The following is an 8,715-nucleotide window of genomic DNA, read 5'->3' as shown; positions in this document are numbered from 1 at the left end:
AACGCGTGATTCATATTTAAATGTTTCCGTCACTTTATTCATCACTTTTACTTTTTCTAAAAACCCTTCAAAGAGAAAAGAAGTTACGTTGTCTCCGTCATCGCGTTACTATCAAATCCCAAGGGCTAAGGTTGTCGGATCATCATGTTCTTTACACCATTGAGTTCGCCGTGTCGAGGGTAAGATCCTTGTATAGTTTTTATGTTGTTTCTTTGAGTTTTGTTAAAACCCTAATTGGGTAAATTGGGGGTTTTGGGGGTATTGTGCTTATTAGATGGTGATTGTATGATTGTATGTTTGATAGGAGGTTATTTCATTGAAGAACGACTTTGATTAGCTGCTAGACCATCTGTGGTGATTGCTTTTCCAGGTAGGGTTTCCCTACTCGGTATTAATTACATGATTTGTGGTGATTGTGCTGTAGTTAGTGATTGTTGATTGATTCAGACGGTTGTGTTTTCATATTGTTGATTGTTTCAGACGGTTGTTGATGTTGTATTGTGGTTACTGTTTAACTGTCTGTGTTCTTCGGGGTGCGTCCCTGGCTGAGTGGAGTCACTTGCGGGAGTGGCTTCACGCCCTTGATTCGCCTTTTGTGGAACCTGCGACAGAAGGGATGAGCACATTAATGAACATGGGTTTATCGCTCGATGGAGATGAGCGGGACTTAGGTGGGAACGGCTGCGGTACCCCACTGGCGGTGTGGAGTATCTGTTGTGAGGGATACTCTGGCAGGACTACACACTTTATTGTGTAGTCAGTTGTATGGAGATTGTTGATGGAGACTGGGGATTGTTGAGTTGACTGAGTTATTTGGCTGTTGTTTCATGTTTGTTTTATATCGTGTAATTAGTACTGACCCCGTTTAATTGTTTTAAAAATTGTGGTGATCCATTCGGGGATGGTGAGCAGTTGTTGAGCAGGTTTGATATGACGCTTTTGGGCTAGCTGGGATGAGTTATCACATGGATTAGAAGAGTCTTCCACTGTGTCAGACGATGTCTTTAGTTTTCAGTTTTGGATAGTAGACATTTGGTTTTGGAAATTGTATTTGATTTATCAGTTTGGCTTTGAACATGTAAACGTTAAATTATATTTACTTTTAAAGTACGTTTCGTTATTGTCTTATGATATTCATTGCCTCGGGTAATCGAGATGGTGATGTTCCTATACCTAAGTGGTCTTGGTAAGGCACTTGGAGTATGGGGGTGTCACAAAGTGATATCAGAGCGACGATCCTGAAACCTGTAACCAATGAATCTAATGAACCTAGGGAGTCTAACTAAAATGAATCCGGGTAGGAGTTGTAGGAGCTAATGCAAAGACTTGGGAGACGTCCTAAAGTCGCGAACGCGCCCTACAATTTTGAACCGGTCACATGAGGTATGTGTCGGGATCGTTATGTGCTTATCGTGTGCTTTGTGTATCTATATAGTAGTATGTTGTATGAATTGATGGATGCATGCATGCATGTGGAGGATGGGAGATCTGAGTTGAAAGATGATGATGACGTGAATTGTATGTTGGTTGATTGTAAAGCATGAAAGTATAATGATTGATACATATAATGTGGCATGTTAGAATTATGAAAGGAAAAGTGTTTTGTTTATATATATAAAGCGATGCGTAAGTATATATGTTGTTGTTGTCGTTTTGTGTAAGAGTATAGAAAGTTGGGAGTGTGAATTGAACATGTGTTGGGTGAATATGTTGAACGAATATGGTGGATAAATTTGTGGTATGATGGATGAATTGGTGGAAAAAGATGAATAATCGTTGTATGATAATATGATTTCTGATAAAGCATGTTGTATGATCCAAGAGATTTTATAATGTTGTTATGCTAGTAACATGTGAATAGGGGACTTGATGTTATATATTTGTGATTTTGTTTACGTAAAGTTATAGAATAAAAACATGTAGGTAATACATGCTTGGTAAGTGGAATGATGTATGTGCACGATGGATGTTGTTGCTTGGTTTTTGAAGATAGTAACATGTGGTTAAGGATACTGGTCTTATGAGTATTGAGTTGTTTTTGTTTACCTTGTTATCGTTTAAGTTGTTTGGAAGTAAAAACAAGTAGTTGTGTTTTCGATTATAGAGAGGTTGTCTTTAAACTGTTGTAACATGAGATGTATATATGATTTTGATGTGACTCCAATTGGAGGTGATAGCTTGTTCTGTTACGATTCTAACGATAGGTCACGTGCCCAAAATGGCCAAGAAACGAGTGAGATATGACCGTTTTACGAAAACTGGACAGTGCTGAGAAATGCGTAGGCTACTCGATCGAGTGGCCCTCACTCGATCGAGTGCACCTCTTGTTACTCAATCGAGTAACCCTTACTCGATTGAGTAGCCTTGGTAATTTGTTATACGTGTCTCTGACCTTCACCTACTCGATCGAGTGGCCTGTACTCGATCTAGCAACCCCTGTTTTGGGTCATATGTTTATCTTTTGACTTCGTTGCACATTATATTTAATTCAAAGGTGTTCTTCTGCTTCTGTATGCATTGCTTTACGTATGTATTGGTCCTGATGCGTAAGTTAACCAATCTTATGATGTAAGGAGCGACACCTGTGGTGAGTGTGAGTTCGGTGGGGAGGACATGAGTTATATGCGGTTGTGATAGGTAGTGGAAAAGAAAAGAAGGATCGGTAAGGCTTATTAAGGCATGGAGCATGTTTTTTGAGAAGAGATGAGTGATATAATTTTGTGTTGAGTAATGTAAAAGTAAGTAAATATGGGCAAGGGATGATGTGAGTCTAAGGAACGTGAGAATGAAAAGATTGAAAGGAAGGATGCGGATGGTGGCAACTTGAGATGTGTAAAGAAGTATGGAGGGAGATGGTTAGGAATCGTGTGGGTTAAGAATATATGTAGTGAAAGGTCGTTTTAGAGGAATTAAGAAAAGTGGTATATAGTGAACTTAATGGAGACATGTCGCGACGTGGATTTGTAGATAGTGAGTGAGTTTGGGAATTTGCATTATCAAGAGTTGAAACTAATGTGTGATTTCCTTGGCCAAGTAACGTTATGAAATGAGTTTTGGGATTCTAAAAAAAAAAAAAGATGATTGGAGATCAGTGTGAGTGATAGCATGAGACGGTCTGGACTGATTGGTGATAAATGTGAGTGATGGCATGATAAGAGAGGATCCATGGTAAGAGAGAGTGGGATGATACTGATATAAAATAATGAGATGGGAGTGTTGGATCAATGAGAAGGTAACCGGGGCACTAAAGAATTAGGTAGAAGTAATAAGAAGTTGAATGGTTAATTGATTTTGTTGAGTGTAAATGAAAAGAATGAGGGGAGTAGAACTAAGAAAATGTTCACCGAGGTTATATGATATAAAACTAAGGAATCATCGAGATGTGTGATAGCATCACGAGGGTGCTAGTTAATGATTATATATGAGTTCCAGGACAACATGATAATCATGCGTTTCGAGGAATTAAGGAAAGTAAAAAGTTTGGTAAATAATTTGCACGATATGAGATCTTGGTGGTGAGTTGGGTGACGATACAATTAAGGATGGAATTGGAAATAATGTTGAGGTAATTTGGTTGATGGGTTTGATGTTTGTTATTTGGGATGTTAACCAAAGATAGGAAAGAAACCGTGATGTTTACAGATGAGTGTAAGAGGCTTGATGTCCGAACGATGGTAGCGTTGAGGTATTGTCACTAGTGGTTAAGGGTGATGATAAATAGGAAAAATGGCCATTTTAAAGAGGTTGATTTTGTAGACACCTGATTGATGTTTATGGTTGTGAGGGAGCATAAGATGTGGTTATAGGAGGCGGTCACTTGTAGTTGAGTATTAATGTTATGGTTACGTTTGGCAGGAAATGGTCGTTGTGTGAATGGGAGAATGTGTTATAAGGGGCATACGAGTTAAGCTCGGGTGAGAGGTAACCTTTATTAGATGGTAACTTACGTGATCAGGATTGACTGGTTGGATGTCATTACGGGTCTAATATGTATATAAATGTTTGTGTGAGGTTCTGACCTCACGAGAAGTGTTATGGTGTGATAGATATAAAGCTGTTATCCCAATGTTCTGTAATATATGTTGGATACGGTAACCTAGTGGAATGATGTTTAAAAAGGTAATAATTTGAGTGATCTGACATGACTGGTTATACTTGTATGTATTCATGATATATGTTATTCCGTGATATGGTAATACGATGATATTTATGAGGTTATTATCCGTTTATTTCATATAACATGTTGCGTTGTGATTTAGTAAAATGGATTTTTTTCTTGTCCGAGAAGTTATATTGAGTTAGTGTTTATGGGATTGTGTAGGTTGTGATGTTTATCGATTTGATTGTTGTGCCTCGGGTTGTGATCCAGGCACGGTACATCGTGTTGTGATGCGGGTATCTTCGCACTGGGGTGCGGCTGGTTGTGGCGGTGTTGCGATGCCGTCACCGGTTATGGTGGCGTAGGCGGGGTGATTACAATACGAGTTTTCGAAAGTACATACCAGTTATACATAGATTGTTGTTTTGTTTGATATTGCTTCCTGTGAGTTTCGGGTTGTACATATAGACGGTTGTTTTGTTTATTGACGTTTCTTACCAGTTTTAGTTTGGGAGTAAAGTTAGAGTATGATATGGAAGAGAGTTGTTTATGTTTTCGTTGTTGTTATGGTATAGTGATATTCTGTTGATGGGACACAGTTGTGAGATGTTGTTAGAGTAATTTTGATTTTGTTTTAAGATAAGGCATTGGTAGACATAGTAATGGCAACTGAATGGTGGAACATGGGTTGTACAGATCTGAAAGCTGCAAGTGGTTCATAATCTTTTATTGAGAGAATGAGTGTAGGGTATTGAGAATTAGTATTATGTTAAGTTATGTATGAGTTGTGCGGTAATGAAAGAAAAGAACTTGAGGATCTAGTGTGAGTGTACGTAACAAGTGTGGATCGTGAGATATACTTTTGGCGATAGGAGTTTTATATAGTTTATATAGAAAGGTTTGTTGTGTTGCGGTAATGTGGAAGAATTGAAGTTTTGGTTAAGCTAATGATTTTGTGGTATCGGTTAGGTGGTGTGCCGAATGAATTGAGGTACGAGAGCTGTTTAAGTAAGAGAGCCAAGGATATAGGAATGGTGAGTGTTTAGATTATTGGCGGTTACCTTTGAAATGCGATAGTGATGAGGATTTTGGGGTGTATATCAAAGGATTTAGTATTGGAGAACTACGAGGACGTAACATTTATCTTAAGAGGAGTAGGATGCGACAAAGAAAGTTTAATGGTTGTACATGTTGTAGTAGATTTGGAAGTCTGAGTTTTGTAGAATAAAAGATTGATTTATGTTGTGGTTGATTTTGGTAAAGGTCGTGGCCGTGCTTGTAGTAGTGTGATGTTCAGGAGTGTGAGAATTCTTCGATAGTGTTGACAGTTGGGTGAGGATGTTTATGAGTTTGATAGTGTTGACAGTTGGATGATGATGTTATGAGTGGGAGTAAACTTCGAGGATGAAGTTCCTTTTAAGGGTGGAAGAATGTAACATTCCGTTTGATGTTTATGAGTGTGTTGATATTGGATTTTCTAATGGAAAATATGTTAGTGAAACGGAGCTAGCGGCGTTTGTGTATGGTAGTTGGTAGTGTATGGAGTTAGTGTCGAGAGAGGCTATAATGTGGTGGATACGATATCATGAGTCATGTTGTGGAGGTAGACATAGTTGGTGAGTTGGTGTTAAGAGTTCATGTTTTATAGGTTGGGTTTCATTTTGAGTTCTTAGTTGCGTTGTTGTATCTTGGTCGAGTTTGTATGTTTGTTTTGAGTATGGGTTGGACTTCGGGGACGAAGTTCCTTTTAAGGAGAGAAGACTGTAATACTACGGTTTTCTATGTCTATGGGTACTCTCTCGAGTGGGGCTTACTCTGTCGAGTAAGTATGTTTTTATACGAAACAATAGTCTGTCTGATGGGTACTCGATCGAGTATGTGTGGCACTCGATCGAGTAAGGGGCACTCGATCGAGTAAGTTACTTACTCGATCGAGTAAGTTACTTTTACGGGTTGTTTTTGACGGGATTTGTTAATAATGCGTGATTCATATTTAAATGCTTCCGTCACTTTATTCATCACTTTTACTTTTTCTAAAAACCCTTCAAAGAGAAAAGAAGTTATGTTGTCTTCGTCATCGCGTTACTATCATATCCCAAGGGCTAAGGTTGTCGGATTGTCACGTTCTTTACACCATTGAGTTCCTCGTGTCGAGGGTAAGATCCTTGTATAGTTTTTATGTTGTTTCTTTGAGTTTGGTTAAAACCCTAATTGGGTAAATTGGGGTTTTGGGGGTATTGTGCTTATTAGATGGTGATTGTATGATTGTATGTTTGATAGGAGGTGATTTCATTGAAGAACGACTTTGATTAGCTGCTAGACCGTCTGTGATGATTGCTTTTTTAGGTAGGGTTTCCCTACTCAGTATTAATTACATGATTTGTGGTGATTGTGCTGTAGTTAGTGATTGTTGATTGATTCAGACGGTTGTGATTTCATATGGTTGATTGTTTCAGACGGTTGTTGATGTTGTATTGTGGTACTGTTTAACTGTCTTTGTTCTTCGGGGTGCGTCCCTGGCTGAGTGGAGTCACTTGCGGGAGTGGCTTCACGCCCTTGATTCGCCTTCTGTGGAACCCGCCACAGAAGGGATGTGCACATTAATGAACATGGGTTTATCGCTCGATGGAGATGAGCGGGGCTTAGGTGGGAACGGCTGCGGTCCCCCACTGGCGGTGTGGAGTATCTGTTGCGATGGATACTCTGGCAGCACTACACATTTTAGTGTGTAGTCAGTTGTGTGGAGATTGTTGATGGAGACTGGGATTGTTGAGTTGACTGAGTTGTTTGGCTGTTGTTTCATGTTTGTTTTATATTGTGTAATTAGTACTGACCCCGTTTAATTGTTTTTAAAACTGTGGTGATCCATTCGGGGATGGTGAGCAGTTGTTGAGCAGGTTTGATATGACGCTTTTGGGCTAGCTGGGATGAGTTATCACATGGATTAGAAGAGTCTTCCGCTGTGTCAGACGATGTCTTTAGTTTTCAGTTTTGGATAGTAGACATTTGGTTTTGGAAGTTGTATTTGATTTATCAGTTTGGCTTTGAACATGTAAATGTTAAATTATATTTAATTTTAAAGTACGTTCCATTATTGTCTTATGATATTCTTTGCCTCGGATAACCGAGATGGTGATGTTCCTATACCTGAGTGGTCCTGGTAAGGCACTTGGAGTATGGGGGTATCACATGGATACGAAACCCTGCTTACCTCTACTGCATAAGTTTAGGCCTTTTAGTTTTTTATTTTTGATAGGTTGCGATAGCCGTGTAGGCCTTTGCCCAGCCTTTAATCAAGTGTTGTTCATTGGCTGTTGTCTGAAGAGATTCAGATGTCTGATGATTGGGGGACAACATGGGTCAACATGGGTGCATTGTTCTAGGTTGCCGTCTTTGATCGTTGTTGAATTCTGATGATTGGGGTTCAACATCGGGGTGTCGCCCTATGTCATGGCTCCTTTTCATCGCTGAATTCCGACGATCGGGGGTTAACGTCGGAGCGATGCACTAAGTCACAATTCCTGATTGTCGTGTCAACCGAAGTCTGCCAGCCATTTTTTCCTTTTTCGTCACGGAGTAGGAATGAGGTATTATAGTCATATTAACCACCTCTGATTCCGCGGTTACTCCTTTCTTTTCCATTTGCTCCTTTTCTTTTCCGATCAGAAGGATAGGGAGTGCTTAGCTCGGTAGGTGGCGGATAGCCCCCAGTTCGTTGTTTTAGGCCAGTGTCTGTATGATAAATATTTGAACCGGATCCTGTTTGAATGGTCAGTCGTTTGTATCAAACGTGTGTTGATGTATTTTGCGTGAGGCGGTTTGTATATATGTGTTTTTTTGTATTGTAGTTTATTTTGTTTTGACGTTTTTGAGTTGTGTTTCGGAAAGGCATGGTCAGCTGCTGATTCCCCTTTGCTTTTCATTTGTTCCTACATCGTTAGTGTAGAAAACAAGCAATAGGTAGCACGTATGCACACACGTAAACAAGAAAAAGGACTTAACAAAAATAACCACGATGACTTGTAGTTAAAATTTGAATTTTGATAAGAAATTTTGAAAATTCCGCGACAGGTCGTCACGTTTGGACTTTTCAAGTGAAATTGATTTGAAATTTTGAGCAATTAACTCGTGTTTGAATTAAATTGCATCGAATTTTGCTCAAAATTGATTTGCAACTCGAAAAATTAAAACTCAAGCCGTCAAGGATGAATTTCAAAAGAGATTTTTGCGAGTGTATTTGATTTGATTTTTGTGAGCTCAAGACTCGGATTTGTTAGAGCTTGAATTTTGAATAAAATTGACGTCGTGTTATCAATTTTCGAATTTTGTGGTAAAATACGAAAAATTTTCGGAATTTTTGATCGACATGGAAACGATCCGTCGCAGATCGGGGTGACTAGGAAATCCGTATGTTTAAAGTTGCGTCATGGAAACCGTGTCGGATTTCGTGAAACGCGAAAACAAGGAAATGTGAGTGTGAGAAAACACAAAAATTCCCTGATAAGCCCAAAGAGGCGCGAGCCCTGAGGCAAGAGAATCTAGGTGTGAGGAAGAAACACAACTTGATAGGGACAAATCAAGGTGCGGATTCTGAGGACCAGCCCAAAGAGGCGCGG

This window comes from Silene latifolia, chromosome 7, assembly GCF_048544455.1.
Source record: "Silene latifolia isolate original U9 population chromosome 7, ASM4854445v1, whole genome shotgun sequence".
NCBI classification, from domain to species: Eukaryota; Viridiplantae; Streptophyta; class Magnoliopsida; order Caryophyllales; family Caryophyllaceae; genus Silene; species Silene latifolia.
This window is presented reverse-complemented; position numbering follows the sequence as displayed.